Source organism: Vidua chalybeata, chromosome 7 (genome assembly GCF_026979565.1).
Source record: "Vidua chalybeata isolate OUT-0048 chromosome 7, bVidCha1 merged haplotype, whole genome shotgun sequence".
In the NCBI taxonomy this organism is placed as follows: domain Eukaryota; kingdom Metazoa; phylum Chordata; class Aves; order Passeriformes; family Viduidae; genus Vidua; species Vidua chalybeata.
Genome location: NC_071536.1, coordinates 10,881,514 through 10,908,997, shown reverse-complemented (window position 1 = coordinate 10,908,997; position 27,484 = coordinate 10,881,514). Strand labels below are relative to the sequence as shown.

The window sequence follows — 27,484 nt, the reverse complement described above, 5'->3', positions numbered from 1 at the left end:
TCCTTGGGCTGGAGTCACTATGCCGGTGGAGCATCTCTTGGAGGTTTCATACTGAAGTATTAATCCAGATAAGTAATTTAACACAGGTTGTATTTAAAATTTTGGAAGATCACTCCTTATTTCTAATTTTGTCTTTAATTTAGGTGTTAATGCTGGGATTGCTGAAATAGACTGTTGAAATTCAGTGTGTCTTGAGCCTGCATGGTGACAGCACAGACAGATCTTGGTCTTGCTTTTAACTTAATTCTTGGTAATTTCCTTATGTTAACAAAGCATGATGGAGGAGGCACCCTGATGCTGGCAGCTGGCCTTGAGGCATCTTGGAGAGGGTGGAAAAGATCTGGTGAAGGGTTGGCATTTGGAGTTCACCCCCTGAAAAGACCAGGGTGCCTTTTGGGATAGGCATTAGTAAGTCTTTTGCTTTGTGGGTAATACTGAGAACAGATACAGAAAAGAGCTGAGTAGAGTGGTGCTGTAGTGGTACATAAAACATTGCTCTGCTTTTCAGCTGGCTCCTCCTTTGATGTGCTTCTCAGGTGCTTCATTATGGGGGCTGTGCTTGGCCTCCACCCCTAAGTGGGCTCATGGTGACAATCACGGGGTGGCCAAGTACCTGGAGCTCTTGTTCTGGCTGTAGCACTGGCTCATTGCTGTGACCAGCCTCAGCTGTGACCTCGCTGTGGTGGTTGCTGTGTTGTGGGATATTCAGGAGATGCCTCTGCTCTCAGAGGTGTTTGGTACCTTCTGTAGGCACCCTGCCAGGGGCAGGTTTTGGCACAGCACTCACAGGTACTTGCCGTTTCAGTGTGAAACGCAGCCTTGCCGCGTTGCCCCGTGCGTACATCCCAATGGGCTGCCTCTCTTTCCCAAGCCACAGGTGTTTTGCTCCCTGTGCTCCAGATATTTCCATGCTGGCGCCATGGCTGTGATCAAGGTGTCCTCCACTGCTGTGTCGAACAGCTCCTGCCAGAAGGCAAAAATAAACTTTGAACACAGTCTTTCTCCTGTGGTTGAATCTGTCTTTTTTTGTGGCTGCTGAAACAGCCTGCAAGCAGAGTGGTTTTCAGGAAGTTGCTGGAAGGAATGGAATGGAAAATCATGGGGGTGTATCACATGGCACAGGTTCAGGAGTTGTCTAGCACCTCTTGCTTTAATGTGATGAGCTTTGCTGCATTTGTTATCCTCCTGGTCACTGTATGCATTGGGCATTTGGGAGAACATGAGAAAAGGGTGTTCCTTTGGTAAATAACATTTACCATGTATGTGAAATATCCTTATTTTCTGTCTCATCTTTTGAGGGAATGGCAGTGCTCTTAGTTTCTGATTAAGTAATTCTTGATTCTTGCTTTCTGTCCTGATCTCTTCAATGATGTTTTCAACTGTTACACAGTTGTCTTTTTGCACCCAACCATGTTTAGAATAGTTTTTATCCTTCTAAAATCACTGTGATTAGCTTTATTCTGGTACTTGTATATTTGACAGCTGTCACAAACAATGCCAGTTCTTCCTGAAGGACAGGACTGGAACTGACATATACTGTCCTTTCTGTTCTGTATACCTGGTTCAAATCTAGGAAATGTTCCTTTTTGTATATGATAATAAGATTCAGTTTAATTTGTTATTAGTGACTAAATTCAGGGTTTTCTTTTCCTCCCAACAAGGCTTGTACCTACAAGAATCTTCTCTGGTAATGTGAAGATGAAGTTATTTAAGCCTAAACATTATAAGAAAGGGGAGAACACAATAAAGCTGCCAACTAGTTAATTGTTAACTGTATTATTTTAGACACTAAGGAGTGTTCTACTGATTTTGTAATTAGTAAAAATACAATTTCTTCATGTCACACTCAGGTTGTTAGCTGCAAGTTTAAATGAATCTGCTGTCTTCAATTACATGTAAGCTGCATATCAGTTTGCTGCACTTAATAGCAAGGACATTCTGTAATTGAGGTATTCTGCACTGTGACAGACAATTTCATATAAATAGGTTTTTATATACCACTGTCATTTCTAATATTGAGGGATCAGTGGTCCATGAAATCAGATCTATGTGGTTATTCCTGGTGTATTAGCATTACCTAATTTTCTGTGACAAACTTGGGGAATACAATATGGTAGAGGGTTTTGGTTGCCTTTGTTCAGCTGGAAATGACCTTCGTTATGTATTAACCTGACACCTGCACAACATTGTGTCCTGGTTGCCTAGATGTACAAATAAAGATTATAAAGTGACAGGTGCCTGTTTTTCTAGATGGACATTCAGAAGAAGAATGAGAAGGCCAATGATCAGCAGGAACAGTGAAAATTCCTATCTAATCACTTCCACATTATTTAAGTGAAAAGGCGAATGTTTAGGTTGTGTGATTTTAGCAAGGTAGTTTTAAAAGAACTGTAAGCAGATTTGTGCATATACTGAGCAGTAATAACTTTATGTTCTGTAGTACTCTGTACACAATTGAAATATAGCATATGAGTACCTCATGAGACAGCTAACATTATCTTTAAGAATGAAGAATGTTGTGAACAGCATATGCACCTACATGAAATATTGGTAAGCTGGGAGTAAACTCTTTCCTGATTCAGTTTGAGAGGTGGAACTCTCAAGTGTAATGTTGTGTTGTGCTTCTGCTGCAAATGAAAAGATTTTGAAGCTGCTTTCAAAATACAGTGCTTAATATGACACTATGTATGTCAAAATACAGATGGAGTAATGCCAGGACTAGTACAACAAAAGGTAACACAGAGACTGGAAATTTTGTACAGAGAACAATAGTGTGAGCAAGTTGTCACACATCAAAGTATGAATAGAAGCTTAAGCTTGCCTTCTTTCAAAGGTTGTATTGTATTTTTGATTTGGAAAACAATATTACAACATCTTAAAACAACTCTTTTATGAGCTGTCTCACTAGTTCCTATTGCTTCTGTCCCTGTTGGTATAACTTTTGTTTCTTCCTTAAGCCATGACATTGAGAAGGTTCTACTGCTTTCTTTAGACCCCAGCAAAATGCAGTGGAAAGTCTTAGACTGACTTGGTGGAATGTGCTCATCACTAAACTGCTGACCAGGAATGGGTCCAGGCCCTGCTTCCTTACCCGCTGCCACCAGTTCTCCCTGCCCTCTCTTGAGAAGAACCACCGACTATTTCTAGTCAGTGGGACATTCCCACCCGCAGCCCAAGCAGCTCAGGAGTGAACAGACCTTGCTTGTCTCACACTGAAATAATGATGAGCAATGTTAAGAGCTGCAGACATTTCTTCTCAATTTGTTAGTTGTTAGTTCAAAGCAAACAGTGTTGGGAAGAGAGAAAGGGATTGTGTTCAAGGAGCAAGGTTGACTTCTGTGCTTTCTTGCAAGTCAGTTTACTGGGTAGATTTTGGAAAATTTTCATACAAAGGCAAACAAACTGTGTGGGCAGCAGTCAGGGCCCCAAAGATAAGGCAGTGTAGCAGTGTTTGTGCCATGATTTCTTTTGCTGTGCCTCATTAATAATGAAAGAAGTGAATGATATAATGTGGGCTAATGTCTGGCAGGAGAAGCAATGGCCTGGATTTGACATTAAGTTGGTGAAAGAGAGTGAGACTCTCTGCTTCACCCCACTAATTGTTATTCCAGTTGAATTGAAAAGTACTTTTACTGTCTCCTGATGTCTCCTCTTCTGTCAATCAGATGGGAATCACAAACTTAAGCTGCACAAGTTGAGGCTTTTTATCTGGAAAATACTTGGCAATTCAGATAATTCATGAATGCTCTGTTCAGCTGTTGATCTTTTTTTTTGTTGTGTCCTCTGTCTTCTCTGTTCTGAAGTGTTGTGAGACCCCACCTTTGATCTGACTGATCTCTGAGAATGTGATTAATTTTGGCAGGTAGAAGCTAACATCTTCTGGATTGAGGATGGAAGTCGGTCTAGATTTCTGGCATTGTTATAGAATTGTGATGGTATAGCATAGCTTTCAAACACTCCAGTTTCTTTAGCCTGTAACAAATTTCAAATGTGTTCAGAGTGTGAGTTCTCCCTCCTAAAACTTCTCAACTTTCTCTTATTTTCCTTCTTCTGTAGCATGTTCAAGAGCATGCTTACAAGATGAGGTTTGGAAAACGGGTGATACTTTTAATCTGTGCAGAGACTTTTCAGTCCTGTCTGCATTTTCTGTGTGCTCTTGCAGATTGAATTTTTCAAGGTTTGCCAAGTGATGAAGTCTCTAAGCTCAGGTAAAATGAATTGGATGCTATAAACATCCTACTTCCCTCCTTCCATGCCTTAATGATGATCTCATTCCTCTATGCAGTGCAATTTAGGATTGTTATAAACAGGAAACATTATGAAAACAAATTGTCTGCACCCACCCCTAGAACTTCAATTATATTTCAAGATCTTGCTTGAACAAAATAGACTATATTTGTATAAAAGCATGCTATTTCACTGTATCCAAAAAAAAAAAAAAAGTATTATATGTGAGAAAATTGTGACTTTCACAAGAAAAACTGGAAGATACCTAGTTCTAAAGTTGGCAGGGTTAGCTGGATAATAATTGAAGGTCTGCCAGGTCAATCTGTTCCATGCTACAGTCTAACAGTTACATAATTAAAGCTGCTTCTGCCTTCTTTCTCCCAAATAAATTTGGCAAAATGGTGTTCTCTCTCTAGCAGGGGGAGTAATGTAATGACCATGACTATGAATTACCTGGTGAACCCTTCAGAAGCAAGAGAGATACTGTCTTTGTGAGTCTCTTCTTCAGATTTATTAGGGCTCATTAGACAACAATGATACTGCCCAATTCTTTTTTGTATTAAAGTGTGCTTGTAGGTTTGTTTTCATGAGGCATAGAGATTAAAAAAAAACGCCAACACCAAAAAACTATACCAAAAAAAATCCCCAACCAGCCTTCAGGAGCTTTTAGAAAGAGATATTAAGGCTAAATTGTAGCTGCAAATGTATTTTAATTTTCTAAAGCAGTTTGTGTGTCTGCAGATTGCTTCTACCTGGGGACAGTGACTCCAGCTGGCTCCTATGAACGTTGTCCCTTCTGTACCTGGATAGACTTCATGCCTGCATGGCCACTGCCTTCCCTGGGATCGTGGGGTTGGTGGTTGAAGTTCTGCTACCTTTGCACCCTTTTTTATTATGTACCTGTGCTGTAGGCCATGGGGAAACGTCTTTGTTGTTCTTTCCACTAATTTTATATGATACTTTACATGATGCACTTCTGCACAGACCTATTTGTCTGGTCCTTTTTGAGCCAAGCAAGAGTGCAGCTAGTACAAGCAAGTAATTTACAGTTTGGAAGCTTGGGAACAGTGAGAAAGGAGATGATGAGCCATGATGGGGGAAGGTGGAGACTGCTGACCAAAAGCTTGGGCAGGGTCTGTTGCAGACATCACAGCTGTTCATTTTATTTTTACCTTGCTTGTTTGGATTGCTGTTGTTCAGCTGCCTGGCTGTTGTGGCTGGAAGCTCTGCTGGTTTCTGTTCTTGAAGGATGAGCAAGAAGCCTGTAGGTAAACCAGAAACCTCAGTAAGACGATCTTGTTTTGCTCCACTTCCCAATATTTTTTTTCCCTTTGCTTGTCCTTGTGCTAAAGAGACTTTTGGGGTTACTTGAGGGGAAAGGTAGAGGAGCAGGATTGGTCTGGGGTAGCTAAGGGATGCACACAGGGTAAGTGGTGCTGAACGCAGGGTGCTGGCGTGCCCTGCCCCTGCTGCTCACCTCGGCTGTAATTACAGCAGGAGATGTCTCAGCAGAGAAAGTTGTTTGTAACCCTGGTGCTGCCTGTCAGTGCTGCTGGGTTACTACTCATCCAGGTTGTTGTTGGAGATTCAGTATGGCAAGGAGCTCAGGAAGTCCTGGGGTGAAGTGCCCTGCAAAACAGGCATCCAGCCAAACCAGGTGGTTTGCATTTCTGTCGCTGCTTTTCAGAGCAAGCTGGTTATTAAAGCTATCCCAGACAAAATAGCATAGTTCCTCTTTCTCTCCTGGTGCATCCCAATGAATGTATTCATTCATGTTAGTCATGCCAGTCTCTTAAATCTTTATATGTGCATAAGCAAGGCTTGACTTTTCATTGAAGTTCAGCAGGTGCATAGATGTTAAAAGTGCTGTGTCTTCTGTAATTTTTTCCTGATGTAGCAATTTGGCCTTTACCAATAGCCTTAGGTTTAAACAGCACAAGATATAAAATGAGTTAGTTATGCTGCTATGCTTGTTTAAGAATAATTGTAAAAAGTGCCTTTGGGTTTCTGGGGACACACATTAACAGAAGGTGCATTTCAGTGGCTTTGCATGGTACCTGACTTTCACAGTGGTTCAGCTGCTGTTCCCAGGGGAAAAAAAAAAAAAGGCACAACAGAAAACCACGTTAGTGGGAGATTTATAGAAATGCAGTGAATTTTGCTAGTTTTGTTTGGATTTCCCTGCATCAGCCTCAGGACAATTGGATGCTGTGTGTCTGCAGAAGGAGTATTGGTCAGGGAGCCTTGACATCTTTAAAAAGGCACATAAAACCTGAGTCTGCCCTTAGGGGAGGGCAGCCCCAAGGACCAGTCTGTGGCTCTTCCCCTGTAGCCAGTGAGGGCTGGGAGTGTCTGGTGCAGAACTGGCTGCCCTGTGACTGAGGAGGGAGCCTGAGTGCCCAAAGCACCCGCAGAGCTGCTCCTCCCTGCCTGTTTAACAGCAGCACTGACACACTCTGGCGCAGCCCAAACTAGTTTTTCTGGCATTATCATGATATCTTATGCCAGTGATGTAGTAAAACTATAATTTCCCCTTGAATACTGTATACTATGTATATATACACACTGTACTATATATAGTATACAGTACTGTACTATACTGTACTGTCCTTGCTCTGTTGTGATGCAATAGCCTTGCAGAATGATGGGATCCTTAATTCACTGCTGGATTTTATGGTAAAACAAAATCTGTTACTTCAAATACTTGCTGCAAAACCATACCTTTTTACAGAGGAAGAGGGTGTATGTGATTTTATTTTACAGTAGAGTATTTATTTGTAATAGTTGACTGCAGCTGTCTTTTCCTGTTGTCTTTGCAGTTTAAGTATCAGAAGGATAAGATAATGAGCTGAAAAATATCTCACCTATTGACGGATCAAATTTGAATACCAGAGAGCATTAATAAAGCCTTAACAATACCATATGTATGCTAAACACAGTTTGCTTGTTTTAACAGAATCATGGTTCCCTTGTCAGAAACCCACAGTTTCCTGGTTCAGTTGCTTTTTTCTACAACTCAGGACATGACAGTGCTTTATACCTCTGACTCTCCCTTCAGCCATCCTTACCCTTATTGTGTGACACCAAGTCCCAGAGGAGATTTGGCAGAAGAAACCATAAACCATAAACAGCCTATTCCCAGCAAACTGCCTCTGCTCTTCCCTGCAAACCCTCATGAATTAAAGAGCATAAGAAGCATCTGATGGCATTGGATCCACTTCTAATCCCTTGTTCCACTCCTAGTAGGTGTCAAGTTCTGAAATGGTGAGAAAGGTGCAAGGGTGCTGAAAGAACACAGATGGTGGATGATCTTCCTATCCAGTAAAGTTTTCTCATGTGCTCCAGTTGTTTGAGTTAGATTAAGGCCTGAAATCTAGCTGTGGAGGTATTTTTGGAAATATGTTTGTGGTATATATAACACATATATGTGTGTATATGAAATATATGTACATATATAAAGTGTTGCACATTTTATTGGTAAAGTTTTGACTTCTAGATAGAACAAACTTCTTGGCCTAAGGAAGCACAGTGAAAAGGTCCCAGTAATTGCTGGCAGTTTTCAAAACTGTCTGCCTCTGTCCATGTTGAAAGAGAAGCTGAGTCGTCCACCCTAGCAGAAAGTTACAGGGTAAATTCTGCTTAGGATCATTTCTTAGTGACTAAGAAACTCATAATTGGCTCTGTGTGGGCTGAGGATCTGTCTGTGGTGAGGTGAGAGCAGTGCAGCAGACACAGAAAATGTATGGGAGTGACGAGGTGGGATATGGCCTTTGTACAGCTGCTCTGTGCTCTGCTGTGTTAATTGTTGCTCTTCAGAAGCCCTCTCCAGTTTTTTGATCCCCCTTCAATGTGCCAGGAGGAGGAGGGAGGGTCATACTGTGGATGTTAAAGGTTAACATACTTCCTGAGAGACAGATACTTCATTGTTTCCTTCCTATATGAGTTCAATTGACAATGAACTCTCAGCAACATCCAGTAGAACTGGCTAGGTTCAAGTGCCTTGAAAATAATTAGCCAAAGCTGAAATGAATTATAATAACAATGAAAATCCCCCAAAATAATAAATAATGCAACTCCAAATTTTGCAGTTCAGTCTTCTTAATTGTAATTACCTAATGTTGTCATTCTTGAGGCTACTTTGTTGTTAATGACTACTTTGAGACTGTTTTACTTCTGTATTTTAAGCTGAGATGCTGCCCTCGCCACTGTTTGGTTTAAATACTAGAAAATGACAAACGAGTTTTGCCTATTCTTGTTTAAATGCCAACTCCATTAATGTCATTGTTGTTGTGATCCTAGTATTACAGGCCTTATGTGAGCATTTATTCAGATTTTTAAAATATTGATCCTTTTTTTAGTTGCAGAAGGGAAAAGGCATGACTTCCAGAAAAAAAGTTGACTTCTTCATGCATGTTTACTTTCCTTTAACTCTGGAAAACTCAAGCCTTTCATTTGAGTCTTTGAAGATGTTTTCTGTCTGCCTTGTAAACTCAGTGCTTGCTTCAAAGCACATATGCAATTTGTAGACTTGTATTGCCTAGGGAATTGTTGGGAATCCTTGCTTGCTGTGTGGAGATGAATGCACACAGAAGTTCAAATAACTCCTCTAATTTTTTCTTTTACAAGAACAGAGTTGTGTTTTTTCCTTTTTCCTGCAAACAGACCTGAGCTCTTACTTTTCCATCCCTTCCTTTCTTCTCTTCTCCCCTCCCCTCTTGATTCCTATTTCGCTTTAAAGTGCTAGTGAGTAAAAACACAGGTTTAAGTAAATGGCCACTAGAGTTGCAATGGCATTAATCTTTCATCAGGTAAAAACCTCCTCATGCTGGTTGTCATGGTGAGCACTCCACTGCTCTCCCCAGGCTGTGGTGCCGATACTCCATCTCTCCTCCTGCACTGTGGTGAAGGTCACTGGTGGCCACAGGTGGCCTCTGCAGGTGCCCAGGGCTGTGGATAGTCCTCCCATGCTCTCCAAGCAGAGCTGCACTGCACAGCCTGCACAGAAACAGGCAAAAATGCCAAGCCTTTCTTCCAGATGTTAATGAAAACCAGCTCAACCAGCAAGGTATTAGATATGTAATTCATTTTATAAGCATTTCCATCTTCAGCTTAACAGGCAAGTGCTTATTAGTTAAAAAGTTTGCCAGTGCCTGAAGGAGCAGTCTGAGCAAGCAGATTTTAAGGTGCTGAATGAAGCCCAGTTTCCAGGCATCAACTGAGTGAAGCTGCCCAAGGACTAAAGGTGAAGGAAGAAGGCTGTGGGGAGGAATTTCTTTCAATAAGCAGGGATAAAACCCAAACCTGTATCATATTTTAGTTTCTGCCTGCCTTCTGGAGAGGGAAAGTCTTCTGGTCTTTGTTTTGCTCTCCTATGTTTTCTGATGTGATTTGGGAGAGCTGAAACCCAGACCATGACCTTTGGATGGCCATAAGCCCTGAGCCATTCAGCTGTGACATGGCAGGAGCTCAGCAGACCTGCCAGCCTGGCACAATGTGTCCTGGCATTGCTTCTCAGGCTGGGCTTGTTCTGGGGTGGAGGCAGCGCTCTGTGCAGTGTGCACACGCTTCCCACAGCCACTGTCAGCCACAGCAAAGGGGGAGGAAGTGGAAAAAACCAACCCAGCAGTGTGTATGCGATCCCCAGTGTGAAATACTGACCCTGGTAGATAACACCCCATTCCTTGCAGGGGAATCGGGTGCTCTCTCTTCTCGTGGTGATGTTTCAGTGAAACGCAGAGTTCTTTTTGGCTCTGCCATAGAATGGGTAACAGTCTCACAGTTCAGCTCTTCAGAGTCCTCCTGTGACGTGCAGTTGTCCTTCACGCCCTTGGTTTCCCTGCTGTGCAGTAGGGAGAGATAGGAATGAGTGTGTGTGAGATGTCATCAAGAGAGCCTGGGGACAGTGTTTGGAGCAGGAGCTGATGGAAATTTTACATAGCATGAGATTTTGCTACAGAAAAGCTTAAACTTCATGGGAAATGTACTAAACATGGTTACGTCTTGACACATCATTTCTTATTATGTTGAAACTTTTCCATTGTCCCCAGAACATGTTGCAAGACAACAAGATGCTGCTTTAGAGACTTATTTAAAATTACTGCTGGGATGTAAAAGCTCATGAGTATGTTGGGAGAGGGAAAACACCCAAGCACAAACCCAAGCACATTAATCTAAAAAGGCTGCAAAGCTGCATTTTTTTATAATGTTTTTTCATGTTTAACTTGAAACATTGATTAATGCTTATTATTTAACACAGGAATTCAAGGACTTAGAAACTTTAGAGCAATTATTTTTTTCTTCAGACTTTATCTTGAAAAACATGGAATAGATGTTTATTATGTGAAGAATTCATGGAAGACTTTGGGATTTGCTCTGAAGAAAATTATTCTTTCTCCAGGCAGCTTCATGCTGTCAAATAGCCTCTCCTTGTAGGCTATGATAATATCAAAGAGTGCTTTATTTCTGCTTGCTTCATGACCTCTGAAGGGAAGAAACAGAAGAACATTAACCTTTTCATATGTACATGTTTGAAAGTATAAACTTTAAAAACTGTGAATGTGCTTCTGTAAAAATATCTTCCCAGCTGGGTTCCTGGAGTCCGACCCATTTCACTGTTGTCTTTTGGTAGTGAAAAATGCTCTTGCTATTTACGATGCGTTTTTTGGCTAGTTGCCACTGTTTGCTGTTTATCAGAATTCCTGGTATTTTTGGTAGAGGAAATACCCATGCTTTTTTGCTACATATAATCAAGTTAAGCATAGCTTAATTTACTACTTTTTTTGCTTTGTTTTGTTTTGTCTTTGTTGGTGGAGACCTGCAGACATTTATTTGGCGTGCTGGATCTGCTGAGGGAATTTGTGAACATGTCTTCTGCATTCCCTGGTAACTGTTTGCTGAGCTGGAATCTATCCTGGCATTACTCAATGAAATTTAAAAATTTAACAGCAGCTCCTTTTTTTTTTTTTTTTTTTTTAATTCATGCATGAACACTAAAAGAGAGACAGAGTTTGAAATTCTCCAATGATTTCAGTTTTGGAAGGAAAAAATAATAAATATATATGATCAGATGATGTAGTGGTAGGCATCAGTTTATTAAAAAATTGGTTTAACAAGATTTCAGGTATAGGTTACTTTGTGTGTAACATAATCTATATGCTCAAAATAGTTTTTCCTAAATTGTGATTGTGAACTTCTATCAAAAAACTACTTCATCAGGAAAAATGAAGGACAGTTTTTCACATGTCTGAAGTAGGTTAGAGATCCAGACAGCAAATGGTGGCCTCTGTAGACTGCCTGACTTGATTCTCTTGTATTAAGTCTCTTGGTGAATGCCACTGTCTCTCATCTTAAATATTTTATGGTTATCTAGTCTATGAGTCAAATAATATATTTGTTCTAGACCTTCTTAGAAACTTGAGGGTTTTTTTAATAGGGCATCCACCAGAGTAAAAAAAATACTTGAAAAACTACTTTGTACTGTTTCCTGGTCCATTTCTATAGTTGGGACTGAAAGTAAGAAATGTTATGGTGTGTGAAAATATATGTAAAAGACTTTTCCAGTGTCTGAAGACAGCTCTGATTTGAAGTTCTGTTCAAGCTGGACTGCAATACAAGGGTCACTTGTAGGGATTTTAGGAGTTGATGGTGTTCGTGCGGATTTTGGATGTGAGCCTGCCCTAAAATAATGTGAATATTACTCCTGCAATTTGACACACACAAACGATGAGCTTTCTTTTCTCACATCCTAGTAATAGCATCATGACGTTTTTGGGGTGGGACTACCTAACGAGTACTTTGTAATGGAAATTCTCATCTTCCTCTTGCCACCCTTTAGATGATTTGTCACTCCTTCCTCCACCCAAGATGTTTTGCTAATATTTTGAAGCAAACAGATAATTGCAAGTAGATGTGACTATGTTGCAGCATATCCTTCCTTTTATGCCAGTCAAGCTGCACTGGAAGGAAGCAACTTGAAGATCTTCAGAAGAAAATAAAAATCCTGGCTACAGCACATCTAATTTTGTTTCAGGTCTGAAATGGCTGCCTGTGAAAAGTGATTCTCTGCTGTCAGGCAAGAAGTGGTGGCAAAACATTTAGAAATTACTTTCCTACCACTGTTTTCGGGCATGATGAAGCGATGGAGCCACCTCACGAACCTGACTTTGAAAATTGACGTGTTTTGTTTATCTTGAACATTTTCTTCATTTCAAGCTGAAGCTTACTGAGCAATTGAACTTCTGGAGACCCGTATTTGCCATTAGATTTGTTGATTGAATTCTAACCTGACACTAAAATATTGCTCTTCCCTGGCCTTTCACAAAATATTTCTGTTGTCCTCTAAGTCCTCTCTCCATCACTTCAGAATCAACAAGAAACTTTGTATTTCAACAAGAACTTTTGTGATGTTTTTGGTTTATTAGAATAAGCGAAGCGGTTGTCAAGCAAGGGTCTACATCAATGATTTTGTCTCCCTTTTGAAATAATGTCCTAGCAAGTTGTTCCTGCACTAAAGTCTGTGTAAACATAGTTTGCCTGATTTTTTTTTTTTCATTTTATTTTGTAGAGAAAGCAATCGATTTTTTTTCTTTTTAGGGAAAACAGACAAACAAATATAGACAGTTTATTGTATCATGCTTTCATCATTAATTAGGCTGTTACTGTGCCAGCTGCCATCCAAATACAAAGCACCACAAGAGCTTCTCCCAGCAGGACATGCTCGTTATTCCCTGGAGAGGAGTGTATGTTGTGGGACAGGCAGGGTGGCAGGTAGCTCTTGCTCTGTTGCCTGCCACAGCAAGTGTCTCTGTTCTGATGTAGGTCCCTGAGTGTGCTGTAAACATCCCTGACAGCACTGCTTCTTTTGGCCACGTCTGAGGAAGCAATTAACTTGGATCTGGGCTGGGCTGTATCTGACTAAACAGCGTCCCTGTAGCTGAAATCATATGAGTGTTGTGTGGCTGAAATTGCTGGCCTGTGGAATGGGAAACATTTTTCATTTTCTCCTTTTTATGCGAGGGAAGCAGTGATTCACTCAGATGCTGATCTCCATGTCTCAGAAGCACTGCTTGAGATAACCCTGGGCTGCTCAGGCAGTGCTGCCTGCAGATCCTGCTGCAGGTAGTGGGCTCTGCCTTAGCCCTTCCTGGGACAGTGTCCCACCCTCACCTCTGTGTTTCCCTGCCTGCAGAAAGGGGACAAGGCTCTCAGACCTTCAGTATTTGTAAGGGCTGCAGAGAATGGCAGCAGTGCTGCAGTGTGGTCTCTGCTTCCCTTCTCCTTACCCATTGTTTACGCTGAGCTCAGATAAGATGAGTATCTTTTGTTTTTCCTGTAGATAATAATAACAGCCTGTCTCTACCAATACAGGAATTCTTTCAGGAAGATGTGGGAAGAGAAAAATGAATGTGGACCTGGTGAAGCATGTGTGACAGAAAGGGTCTCAGGGCAGGGAAACAGCAAGTCTGCACTCTAGATGGGAATGCAAGGTGGCTTTGCTGAGCCCTGTGCCCTTGGAGAGCCTCTGCCTCAGCCACATCAGCCACAGCTTACTTATTCATCACCCAGCAAGATCTCCTCATTGTCAGCATTTTCCCTTCATGAAATACTCTCTTGCTGCTTAATGGCAAAGAGCAATTGTCAAGGTGTCTGATAACTGTGACAGATAACAAATACAAGTGTTGCCTTATGGGTTGGTGAGTTTCCTTCACTGATCTGATCAATCTTATCTTGTCACCTTTCTTTAAAAAGAAAAAAGTTTTTCTCTTTCTTATACCTGTTAAGATTTTTGTGCATCTGTGAATAGGAAAAACTGATCTGCTTGTTCTGGTAATGGTAGTATCCTGGATTCAGTTTCAGGTTAAACAGTGAGATGCTCTGCTAACATCATTTTGGCCAAAGCTAACAAGGCAAAAGCTTTCATTTTGACACAGTGTTCAGATGCCAGCCTAATGCTCTGGATGTTCTTGGATATTTTTGTAGGAATGCAGGTCGGTGGATTCATGGATGAACACCTGGAAGGAATTGGAAATCTTCAGACTTGTCATGTGTTAATAGGAATGTAAGCTGGGATAGAGCCCTCTTGTCTTTTTACTGCTCTGTGCTGAAACGTGGGTGCTGTAAAGTAATTGGGAAGCATGTGCAGAGAGGAAATTCCTTGGAGGGTATTCATAGTTTTTGATGCTAATTTGATTGTTGCAGGGGGACCCATGGTTTGTGTATCTCACTGATTCCTTCACCAGCTCAAGGTAAATAGGTCCTGTAGGTGTGATTTTGTCAGCAGATACTGTAGAGCTGGTCTCTTTGCTGTCACATGATTCCTCTCTGCAATGTCTTCATCTTGGGGCTTTGCTTAATGCAGAATTCTGGGAGTCTGTTTTGGTTCCATTCTGCCACAGTCTGTGTCTGTCCATGCTGTTTGGAAGCAAGACCAGTATTTCCTGTGGCCTCCTTTATCTCTTGGTGTTCTGTCTCATGGAAAATTCATGCCTCTTTTTTTTTTTTTTTTTTTTTTTAAATATATATTTGTATATGTTTTGACTGTCTTATCCTATTAAATGTCCTGGCACTTATCTTCAGCCTGAACTTACTCAGATGATTTATTCCCTCCCTGTCTTCAGAGTTTAGGCTTACTTTAAATGAGACTTATTTGGATGTCAGCTTCTTGCACTGCAATTTCCTTCCAAAAGGCCCTTTGGGGCCTGTTGTGATAGGACAGAGGGTAATGGTTTTAAACTAAAAGAGGGTCAGTTGAGATTAGGTATAAGGAAGAAGGGTTTGTTGTAATGGGGGTGGTGAAGCAGTCTCACAGGTTGCTTGGAAAGGTGGTACACACCTAATCCCTGGTAACATTCAAGGTTAGGCTGGACAGGGCTCTGAGCAACCTGGTGAGGTTGAGGCTTTCCTTCAAGGGGGGTTGTACCAGAAACTTTTAAGAGTCCCTTCCAACCCAAACTGTTCTGTGAAATAGATTGCTCCAAAGTCCTGTTTTGATGGGTGCAGATAAGATGTAGCAAAGTGGATGGGTTGTCCCTTTGTACTGCTTTCTGTCTTTTGATATGGTTTGTGTTAGTTTACTGTGTGTTTGGCTGCTTTCTTTGATATTTGTTTCATCAGAACCTGAGATGTCACCTTTTGCAGTTCATCCTGCCACTCTAAAGGAAGCATTAAACTGAGTAGTGGATGCATTTTCGTTACCTTGCCAACAACATGCTGAGGAGAAACTTTGGGCTGGAGCAGCACAAACTGTCTGTTACAGCAAGTGGAATTTATAGCAGGAATTTTCTACTGCCAAACTTTCAAAATCAAGAGATTAATGCTACTGCCTTCTGAGAGGGGCACTTGTAGGAGTAGAGAATCCTGACAGTGTTGCACAAAAGGTTAAATTGCTGATCATATTGAGACATGGTTTAAGGTTCAGAATAACTTTTCCTATAACATATTAATGAAATCTAGGATGTGGGCCAAAGTTGAAAGTTGAGGTTTGCCTTGCTATTTCCTCAGATGTTGCATTTTCATAATTTCTTGCTATCTATTTGGAAGAGACTGTCTCTTATTCTCCAAAGACTGTGACAACTAGGTGTCCTGATATGCTTTTCTCTTCTGGTTAAATTTATTAATTTCTTTGCGTCTGAGAGTTTTTGTGAGTATTTTGCAATGCCAAAATAGCAAGGCTTCAAGCAAGCAAAGGCAGTAGAAATTGTTCATCATCCATTCAACTTGGAAATGTGTTGATCCTTCTGATTTGTACAGTTGAGGTCCATTGTATCGCTGTGTGCTCTCCGCACCACTCTTACAGAGAGGTGGTGTTTTCCAAACTCTTTGTTTGGGTTTCTAGTTGTATCCTGACCCTACAAACACACTTGCCCTGGTGATGCTGTTTATCTTGACTGAAAGGTTATCTCATGCCAAGGATACTCACTGGCTGGGCTGTAACAGACACCTGCCTTCAGTAATACACATACCCCTATTTTCATTTTGTTCTGATGTCATCTGAGACGTTGTGATCCTGTGTTTGAAATAGGGGAGGGAAAAATACTCCTCCTCAGACTGCTTAGATAGACATAAGGAAAAGCTGTGGGAGACCTCATGACTTTAAGGTCTGAGTGCTATTGTATCTTTAAGAAAAAAATGGGTATTTATATTTGGTGTCTATCTGAAATCATGTTTACCCTACAGTGTTTATTAAACCTGAGTTAATTTTCCTCCGGTCTTTCCATAGCTGCAGGAGCTTTGCCAGTGATGCATTATAATAGCTGCAGTGGAAGGCGGCGCAGGCCACGTGCCAGGTTCCTGTTCCCACTCCGTGGGCTGGCCTGAGACTCGCTGCCTGGCAGGGCCACACTGCTTCTGCCCATGCTGCTCTGGAGCTGTGGCTGGCTGAGCCCAGCTCTGGCAATCCCTACTGAGGAGCCCCAGATGCCCTGGAGAGGCTCAGACCTGCAACTGCGTGCACTTAGGTTAAAAATAATAATTATGAATCTTTAATTACTCTCTGTCTCTCTCCTGTCTCCCTTCTGTCCATTACTCAGAGGGGTTCTTGAAATAGAATAATTAGCATCACATTTTCACATGGCAGTCTTGTGCTCTTTTTAAAAATATAAGATCTCTGTGTCTGTTATCTTTTATTTTGTGTGATGAGCAAGGATTACTTGCTCTTTCTGGTCCTGTGATGTTTTTGTCAGGACTGTCTTGGCTGAGGTGAGTGCTCTGAGTCACAGCTCTGTCGGCATTGGCTTTTTCATCTGATCTTCCTCAGTCAACCAACACGTGCAGCCTGAGGCCCAGGAGCTGATGGGTTTATTGCCACGTTGCTTTCATGGGCAGAATTTGCTGTTGGTTCAGATCTGAAATCTTGTTCAGCTTGCATACTCACACGGGTAATTTGCAGAGAAACTTTGGTATCTGACACGCGTGTCCTCGGCAAGTTTGGAAGAAGTTGTTGCAGTCTGAGCTGTCTGCAGAGGTGGATTACCTGGGGGAGACTCCAGGGGATGGATGCCTGACATACCCAGCACATGCATATAGTTCAGAGGTGCTGGGTGAGTGTGTGAGACACAGCAGAGATCTCTGTATTGATGTGTCTGGCTTCTGTTGCACATCTTCTGGTACCCTTGCAGTTCGCTGGCATTCCTGGGCACAGTTCCTTTGTCCCAGTTGTTTTGTTTTTCAGTTATCCCAGGGGTTTTCCTCCAGCTCTGAAAAGCATCCAAATAAAACATTAAAGACCTGAGGGGCTGGTGAGTACAAGAGTTGTTCTTGGCCCAGCAGTAAATCACAGTTCTGGACTGTGAAGTGTAAGTTTTTAAGGAGGAATAACATGTTTCTGTAAAAGTAAAAGTGAAATTTTTTCCTGTAGGTTAATCCTACTCCATTATTGTCTTTAGCTCAGCTGCCTGGGCTAGGGTGCTTCTATGGAATGGGGTGAACAGACACATTGTATATCCACATATGCATATATCAACATCTGAATTATAATATTTATGTGATATTCTGCTTCCATGAGAAATTTCTGTTAACATGTCAGCCCAAGGCATTGTAGAGGTTTTCTGATTTTAAACATTCTTTTTTGGCCTCCCACATTTAGTGCTGCTGTATTTTAGTGTGTAGAGTGAACTGCACAGACTAAAATCAAAAGTAAACCCCAACAAAACCATTTAAAATCTTTAATTCCCCCTAGTCTTTCTAGGATGTTTTAGTTTATGCAGTAAAATCAGCAAAACTAATTTTCTTTCTCCCTCAACTGGATGGTTCATACACAAGGGATTGTCTTCAATGCCTTACAGCATTTTAATGCTCAGCAGAACATATTTTTGGAGTGTTTGTAAGAGATGAGTAAATAAGAACCATCCTTTCTGTAGATAAAAACTTAGGTTTTTTCTCATTCTACTGCTCTCTTCTCTGCTGCTTTATTTATTTAGCTATTTCATATTGGGGAAATCTGGTTAAATTTAGCTGCCACCTAAGAGAATTGCACTAGTGTGTAGCAGTAATTGTCATTTCTTGAAAATGAGATTAGTGCTTGGGACCAATGCCAGTTGTGTGGTCTTGGGCTGTAAAGTCACCTAAACAATGAGATGCTTGCATCTAGACATGGTTTATATTGGTCACAAGCATGCAGAGACAGCACCACGGTTGTTTTTCTTTTTCCGTGTTTTACTTTTCTGATAAATTAAGCTCTGTTTTGGTTTGAATTATCTGTGAAGAGATGTTCTTTTTAGGAATATGGATGCTGATCCATGTCACTGGGTAACCCTCATGTGATAGATTTGTCTGTCATTTATATGGGCTGGATGCAAGCTGGATGTTCTGACAGGGAAGAGCTCAGTGTCCTGTAACGTCTGTCTTGTGCCTTCCTAGTTACTTTATGAAAATTAATTTTCACTACTTACAAAAATGTGCTTCATGTGCTTTATTTTGTCCAGACTTTATGCCTATATGAAGAAGAGAATGCAAACTGCCAGTCAGGGTTTTTTGTTGCCTTTCATGCCATATATGCTGGATATTTTCTCTTTGGAGTTAAACTGTGAAGCCTTTGAAGCTAAAGTTTAGTGGGTTGGGGCTTTTACTTTCATGAGATATGTGTCATTTGCAGGTACTACTACTGCTTGGTTTTTGTTTTTAAGGTTGCTTTATTTTTTTTCCTGTTTGCATATCCTTCTCCTGACCTCTTTCCCTTGAACCTTTTTAGAGATCTCAAGAGAAGTTGAGGGAGTTGCTGACATGGAAGAAAATGAGATAATCACAGAAAAGAAATGTTGTCCCAGAGTTGTCCCAGACAGCTCTGAATTGTGTCAGCAGTCATCCTTAGGACTTTAATTCCTCCAGGTACTTGAGGTTATCTTTACAAGAAATCTGTATATAATTTGCATCCATATATGGCAGTTTTTTTTAAAGCAATCAAAGTATCAAAATGCTGTTGTTTAAATGTTTGTAAGAAATCAGAGTTCTTATACCTACTTTCTGTTGGATCTTAGTCCTTAAAAATATTTTAGGTTCCTGGCCAAAGTGTTTCCCCTTTTTCAAAGCTACACTCTGAATGCAAAGTTGTCATTGAACCTTGGTGTTGATTTTGAAAGCATTAACAGCAATCCAGCACGGGGTGTTTGAGGCACTCTCTGTTCTTCAGTTTTTCCCAATACTCATTTTAACTGGGTTGAACTCTTGCAAGAGAGGAAATTCTTTTGCCCATGTAAGGGCTCTGATGGACAAGTTCTGGCAGATTCGATTGTAGTGTAAGGAATTCCTCCCTTTCAGCTACAGGTTCATGGCTTGCCTTAAAGATTTTTCTGGCTGATTTTGCCCCAAGACCAGTGAGAACAGAAGGGATGGGTTGCCAGTGCTGTTGTCGCTGTAGCAAAAGCTTGTCCCTGCTGGCACAGCCCAGCTGAGGTGCCAGTAAGGGTTCACATGAGCAGTGCACTGATGTGCTGGCAGCCTGGAAGGGATGGGCCTGGGCCCTTGCTTGCTCCCTGCCCTGCATTCCTACCTCATCCTGCACACCACTGCTAGCGTGTGCTGGGCTGCTCACTGAGCTGCTGAGACTCAAACCAGCAGAAAAGTACTCACTGCCTCCTGGAGAGTAGGATTCAGCTCCCCAGAATTGTTTTCTGTAACCCTCATGGGGGTAAGAGGAGTCTGTAGGGGAGCAGGTGGCTATAGAGCAGGTTTGGGGGAAGTGGGATTGTCCCTTCTCCCAGGACAGCTTTGTTGTGCTGCAGATGTGGCACGTGCCTTGTTCTGGTGTCTCTGCTGTTGGAAAGGTGTATAGTTGGTGCTTGGGGACATCAGCACCTCAGGTCGTCACAGCTCTCCCCACCACGGCTTGCCAGAGCGCTAAGACAGAGTGACTTTTTGACCTGGGGAAAAAAAAAAAAAGCCAAAACATTCTCCAGAACCGAGGATTTCCTAAATTTGAGGTTTCAGTTTTTTCAAGTCCATGAAAGCTGATGTGACTGAACTTTCATAACAGCCTCAGTCTGTGTAACTGTGACCTGATAGCTCCCAATTTAGGGCAGTAAGGCTCTCTGCTTTAATTTCTGGAAAGCACAGAAGACAAGGTAGAAAGAATTGAAACTTCGCATTCTTTAGGCTATTAAATGGAGGGTGCTGATGGATAACAAAAACTTGCAGTGTTTCCTAGAGAAGCCTTGTCTAAAAATGCAGTTAATGTAAAATATTTTCAGAGGATTTATATGGCTGCATCAAGTTGAAATGTCCAAGAACTACTTGACAGTAAATGGGAAAAAGTGAAAAATCTGAGCAATAACTCATGCTTTATGGAGCAAAGCATCTACCTCCTGCCCAGTTTAAAAAGAAACTTCCTCTGTAGATAGGGTTTGATGAACAACATGTCTCTGCAAGACCTGGAAAAAAGAAACATTAGAAGTTTGGTCTGCTCACAATAAGCAAAGGCAGTTACAGAAGACTAATGGCGCCCATTAAAAATGAGTAATTTCTGCAGGAAGAAATGCCCTCACCAGTGACTACAGCAAAGAAAAAGAGGTGCAAAAAGCAGAACTCCAAACCAGACAAAACTAGGGGAGAGCAAATATATGTTACACAGCCATAGCCAGGAATTACTACCTGGAAATACATAGGAAAGGTATAATTGTTATGCAGCAAGTTTTACAGCAAAATTGCCTCTTTTCTAGTAACCAAGATGTTTGGTCCATAGCAAGTTTTATTTTGAATAACCATGGAAACCATGTTATTCACTGTGGGGAAAGGCAAAGTGAAAGATGGGTAACAGTGACGACAGCAGGAGCAATGGTTGTTATCGCTCAGCTTGCACACAGACATTGTCAAAAACAAGTTTTAGTCCTTCCTTGCACTCTTATGGAAAAGAAGAGTTTGGGGTGATGAAGAATTGTAGTTTTTGTACTGGAATAACAAAGGCTAGGCTTCTAGTCTCTGACCTGGTGCAAAAGTGATGGGGCCAGGTAATGTTTCTGATACTGCTGTTATGTGGACTGGTGATTCCACCTCCAAACCTGGCGCATTTAGATAGTCACTGATATCATGGTGAAGTTGGCATGTATTGAACTTCAGTTTATTATTTTGCTTTTATTGCATCTTATTAAAGCATGAATGGCTCCCTGGTACTCTCTAAATGGTATGATGATTTAATCTTCTGGTTGTTCATTTTTTACCACTATTTAGCTAATTTTCTGTTTGAGGGCTTATTATTGAGTTCTTTCTTCAGTGACATCGTTGCCCTTTTTAAATCAACCTTCTAGAATTTAACATATGATGTTGCATATAAGGATGAGACCTTATACTACTTCATTATTTTCACTCCAGTAATTTTTATATTACAGTGAACACCCTGATGAAACATTTATCTGGAAAAGGCTATAATGAAAAGGAAACGTAATTAAATATAGGAACTAAATATTGAACTCCTGACTTGAGGCTGAACTGATAAATGAAATTAAATTTACATGAGAAGAAAAAAAAGCATTGTAAAACTCATCCAGTATTGCATTTTAATGTTTTAGTCAACCACATTTACAAAGCAAGCTGTATATATCAACTACACTAACTGCTAATTTTTGGTCTTATTTAGAATGCACTTATTGTAATTGTGTAATACTAGAGTTCCTTGGCCTTTGAAAAAGGAAAAAGAACGAATCATCTGCATTTAAAATTCGAGCAGCACTGATGCAGAAGAGTCGAGTATGCATAGTTTGGTTTTCCTAGACAGATTTAAAAAACAAAGCAAACAAAAACCAGTAAAGGATTATACTTTATAAACAAGATTACTAAAGACAAATCAGTCTGTGTCCCTCATATAAATTCAGGTGTCAGAGCAGAACTTGCTTTTGGAAGCTGTGTGTATCTGCCCTCTCTGCATATGTGCTCAGACTTCTTGGCACTCACTGTCCCTTAATCAGGAAGACAGAATTTACTTTCCTGTTGGACTAATTATAGTTCTTTAAAGAGATTAGTTAACCCTTCTTCTCCTACAGAGGGACTTTTTCAGTGAATCCCATGTCAGAGGGAGGCTGCTGCGTGGGATGGCTTTCAGGGATTGGCAATGGCAGTACAATGATGCTTACAGCCAGTCTCATGTTGGACGTGTGCTGGTTACCGAACTGTGTGTGTACAATGTACTGCTTCCAGAACTACACTCTGAGCCTGGAAATACTGCTGAAGCCATGGCTCTGTGAGATACAGTTGCAAAAAACTACTTACGGTTAAAAGGTTTTGGATATTAAAGTCAGAATGCATTTCTTCTGCTTTGTACTTTGCATGGAGTGCTTTTCATCTTCTGTACCTATAGCATGGTAAAATTGCCTATTCCTTTCCTTCTGTCCTTCTATCCTTCCTTCCATCCTTCCTGTGTTTTGTGGGTCTGAAAAATGGTTGGTTTTGTCTCTGATGTGGTGCTGTCTGGTTAGATATGAGGTGTGTGTTGTCCTCTGGGGATATTGGGCAGCTGACAGATGTGGTGTTGGGTACCTGAGGGATGGACCCCATAAAGTGCAGGTTCTAGGGCTGCAAACCACCTTGCCACTCTGCTGTCATTTCTGGACCAGTCCCATGGGGAGAAGGGGCAGGGAGGAGAATTTTCCCCCATCACTACATTAATTATTGCGCCATTTGTGTGACTGAGGGCATTGGTGGGATTTTTGGTGTGATACGAGACAGCAGCACTAGAAAGGGAGCAATCATGGATCCAGTTTCTTTACTGGAGCTATTTCATGATTGATGCTAGCTGTTTAGGAAGGAAGGGAAGACAAATGCCTGGGCTACTCAGCTCTCCCTCAGGCTGGGTTTTCAAAGCACAGGCCAGTGTGGGAACCAGCAGTGGTGCCCAAGGAGTCCAGATGAGGGTAACAGAAATAAAGTGTTACCTTGGCAGTAGAAACTGTGTGTGCATGAAGATTCTCTGAAGCAATTCATCTTTTGTTTCCTCACTGTCTGGGTCTTCTCACCTGGCTTTTGATTAGCTGTGATTAAGCCAGCTGGGCTCTCAACTCCCATAGGTTCCTCTGATGTAACCGGGATGCTCTGTGTCTGTGTAGGATGAGCTGCCTGAACAGCTTGGAGTTCTCTGTCCCTCATCCTCCTTTTCTACCCTGTCCACAGTGCCTGAGCTGTGAAACTCCCCTATGGTGGATTCTGCTTCATTGGTATGGGTGTGGTTTTCAGTCACTGATGCGTTTTCCCTTTGGAAATATTTGTGTCCAGTTGGTGCCCTGATGGACAGCCTTTGATGTGAAGTGTTTTGAGTATGTACATTTGCATCTTTGTTTTTGCAACCAGATTCAGAGCTAGGTAGCATTTTTCATACAGCCTTGACTTGATTTTATAGCACCAGTCCCCTTGGAAAGGGACTGGGACTGATGTTCACAGTCTCAATCCTTGCTTCCATAGGAGAAAGAAGACAGCTGGGAGTGAGAATGAGCAAGTCATCCCAGAGATCAAGTGCAAGAAAGAATTTTGAAATTCTTGCTCTTTTGAATGAATGGTGGGAATGCAGCTATGACCCCAGTGCTGTGATGCCATACAGGTTTATGAATGCCAAGTTCTCTATTAATGTAAATGCCTTTTGTGGGTGGAACAGGATGATGAGGAAAGCACAAACAATTTTTCCTAGCTTCTTAAAATTCCATTTGCTAAGGTGCTGGGAGTTCATTTACAGATCTTATCACCATTTCTTCTATAAATGCCAATTAACTTAGGAAATTTAATAATGCTGTCACTCAACAAAAAATATTGGAGAAATATCTTCAGTACTTTGCAGAAGTTGAAAGCATAAAAACTGAAAATACCTGAAAGGAGAATGAATCCTATAGCAATTTTATACATGCTTCTCTGTGCTTGTTTCTGGGTCTGTGAAGTTGGGATCTGCCCTTGTGAGGGATGAAACAATGTTTTTATCTCCAGCTGCAAAGTATGGTGGCTCTGAGCCCCAGTTTGGAAAAGGAAGATGTGGCAGTTCAGGTGAGTTCAGGCTTCTGCTGAGATGCTGAACTATTACAAGGGCGATCTTCACTATGCAGTGAGTATTCAAACCTACTCAGTAGCTCAGGCTGGAAGGTCTGTGTCTGGAAGAAAAAAGTCATGGGTCATTTTTGGTGTTAGATGTGTTTGGAGTACCTGCAAATTTGCCATTCTTTGTAGATGTATTTTTCGCCATGTGCAGTCCTGACAGTTTTTTGCTGCCTGTCTAGCTTACCCACAAAGGGCAGTGAGTGCTTTATTTAGTTTGAAGGCAGCATCACACACATTTACCAGACACATTTACCAGCACCAATATGACTTTTGTCACTTTTCAAAATGAGCAGTGGAGATAAGTAAGAGCAGGATGTGTCTGTGCCTCGATGAGTCAAGTCCTGGGGATGGACAGCTTGGGGGGAAGTGCTTCCTGACTCCTCAGCTGCTGTAGCACATATTGCATATAAAACATGGTCTGAGACACCTGCAATGGCTTTGGCAGAACAAAATAGCAGAAGCATGGATCTGCTTGTTTCTTCTGATTTATGGATTTCGTTGTAGTTGTCAGTGTCACCTTGGTGGAAGTTTATAAATGCAGCATTTCACTTGTCTGTCAGCCTTAATCAGCTTTAGGTAATACAATTCCAATCTGCTGTAAACCAGCAAAATTACCCCTTGTAGGCTTCAGGAACCTCCAGCTTGTTCAGTGGGGGTTTTTTCCCCACATCATGCAAATGGACTTGGCATTTGTCCATGTCTTCAGAACATCTTAATTACATTTTAAACATGTTAGGGTGTTTGAGCAGCAGTATTTCTGAGAAATTATTAGGAGAAATGAATGGGAGAACTGGCTTTCTGACTATGAGAATAAAATTTCTTCCCAAATTTTCTTAAACTTCTTTAGAAAATAGCACAAATTAGAGACTCTAAAATAACCTCCAAGCAGAGGTGTGTAGAGACATCACCATCATAGGGCATAACTTGACGACTCTAATTCAGGGTGTAATTCTTGACTTTCTAGAAGCACAGTTTTAAAATCACTGTGGAGTGGTTTGAAGTGATCACTCTGGGTGCTGGATACCATTGTTTTTTGTAAATCCATCCTTGACAGCTCTAAGAGTTTGCTTATGTTTTAAAGCTGTGTGATCTTTAATATATTAAATTTCTTAATCCCCTTTTTCTTATGTTCTTCTGAATTTCCAGTTGAAGCTTGTGGGCACAGCATTGGGAATTGTTCTTATTCTAGGAAAACTGCTTTGCCTTCATGACAGGCCATGAATTATTTTTTTTTAAGCTGAGGTGTGTGACAGTTCTTCACAAAGGCCCTCAGACTGAGTCATGTTTCATGATAACAGCAAAAGAGCTTCTCACTGTAAGTCCTGAGTCACAGTGCATTGGTGCTGCTGGCACAAATAATAATTAATGGGTACATGTCCACTAGGTAGGACAAGTCTGAGTTCAGTCTGTACACACAGTGAGATTTCCTCACACTCTGCACTTCAGGACTTGGTTTTCAGTAGCACTAAACCTGACTATTTTACTTTTGTCCAAATATAATTCTGCATAATTAAAAAGCCCTGACTTGTTGCAGTGAGCCAGTAGCCTGTCTTTCATTTTCCACTTAAATCATATGCAAAGGATGACTCTTTTTCAGGTGACGTTGCTCTGGAAAGGTGGAGCTGCAGAGGACACGGCTCACAGAGCTTGTGTGTTTGGATAGCTATTTACGTGTAGTAAATAAGGGAGAACACAGCATTTATTCCTCTTTACTTTTAATGTCTGTTACTGACTTATCTTTAGTAACATTGATTCTTTCACACAAAATCATGGCTTCCTGGGCCTCTTTGCCTCTGGTGCTGCTGTCCTAGCCTTCAGGAAGCTGAGCAGGAAGGAGTTTGACATCCAGTAAAGTAATTCTTCACTGTGGGGGTGCTGAGGCACTGGCATAGATTGCTCAGAGAAGTTGTGAATGCCCCATTCCCTGTTCAGGACCAGGTCAAATGTTGTTCTGAGCAACCTGGTCTGGTGGAAGGTCTCCCTGTCCATGGCACAGGTGTTGGAACCAGATGATCTTTCAGGTCCTTTCCAATCCAAACCATTCTGTTATTCTATGATTCTGTATTAATTGCTGGGAGAGGAAGAGAAACTTGGTCAATAAGAAAGGCATAGCAGTTTGTGAAGATGGAAAAGCATAGGATTTGCACAGCAAAGGATGTTTTGGTTTGGGATTGAAGGTAACTGCACATATCCAGCCTGAGTGGAGTGTGGCTGGAGGCTGGTGAGTGGTGTCCCCCCGTGATTTACCTCCTCCCTTATCTCTGTTAAACACTGCTTAGCAAACTCTGAGTGCACTGTGGCCAACTCATGCTCTCTTAATACGGAAAGCTGAATGAAAACTGGAGTTAGATAGCACTCCAGTGAAAAACTGCAAAAAGGCTGGCATGTTATCAGTTGTTACTTCCTACAAGAGCAAGCTGTGTTGTGTGGTTCCATTATCTGAAACTGAGAGGGCTGGTGGGGCTGGGTGCAACCATTTTAAAATGTGATTTGTTTTTCTTTCTTTGCAGAAATCAGCCTAAAATATTTCCTGGGGCTTTTCTCAGAATCTGTGTCAGTGCAGCAAGTTAACCAGTGGCAGCTGTCTCAGGAGAGTAGAAATTTAGCATGGTGACACTAATGTCTTTATAAGATGACCTAGATTAGAAATGTCTTGTTCTTGGTTTGCAGAATTCTGTTCAAATATTTAATATGACTTGGAGGTTCTTTTTTTTTTTGTTTGTTTGTCTGTGTTTTTTTTTTTTTTTTTTTTTTTGTTTGTTGTTTTTTTTTTTTTTTTTTGTGTTTTTTTTGTTTTGTTTTGTTTTTTTGTTTTGTTTTGTTTTTTTCCTTCCTGTAGAGACAGAAATAAAATTAGTTGAAATGCTTTTAATATCCAAACAGTTTCAGTGGTGGGAATTCTAGTTCAGGAACTAGAATTAGAATACATCAGACACATGGAGTCTGCCCCCCTGGTCTACATATTGCTATGTCATGAATAGAGATGAGAAATTTCCTGTGTTTTGTCTGCTGCTTATGCCTGTATGGATTTCGCCTTCTGAATTTCACAGGATATCCAGCATACAAGTTAGAAGTTGGAATGAGATTAAAAATGAGACTGCTGAAAATGCAGGTTGCCTTACTCAAAGCATACAGGTAACTTCTTGTTGAAGCCTGGAGGAGCAGGACCAGTGCAGTCACAGTTTTGGTCCAGTCAGAGCTGGCTAATCTGAAGCACAAGGACAGGTGCCAGGGATGGCTTGTCCTCACCAGGAAGAAT

The 27,484-nt window shown here is 41.2% G+C and overlaps 1 protein-coding gene and 1 long non-coding RNA gene across 2 annotated transcripts in view; one reads left to right on the top strand and one right to left on the bottom strand.

Annotated features, from left to right (window-relative positions):
• The window catches only part of ANKRD44 (ankyrin repeat domain 44), a 128,046-nt gene that overhangs the window by 20,285 nt on the left and 80,277 nt on the right, over nt 1–27,484 (top strand). The window lies entirely within an intron of this gene.
• Nucleotides 139–9,959, bottom strand: LOC128790388 (uncharacterized). The gene is made up of 4 exons (XR_008431733.1): nt 9,886–9,959; nt 5,705–5,856; nt 5,400–5,489; nt 139–963 (listed from the first exon to the last, which is right to left on the bottom strand). It is a non-coding gene; the product is annotated as an uncharacterized LOC128790388 (long non-coding RNA).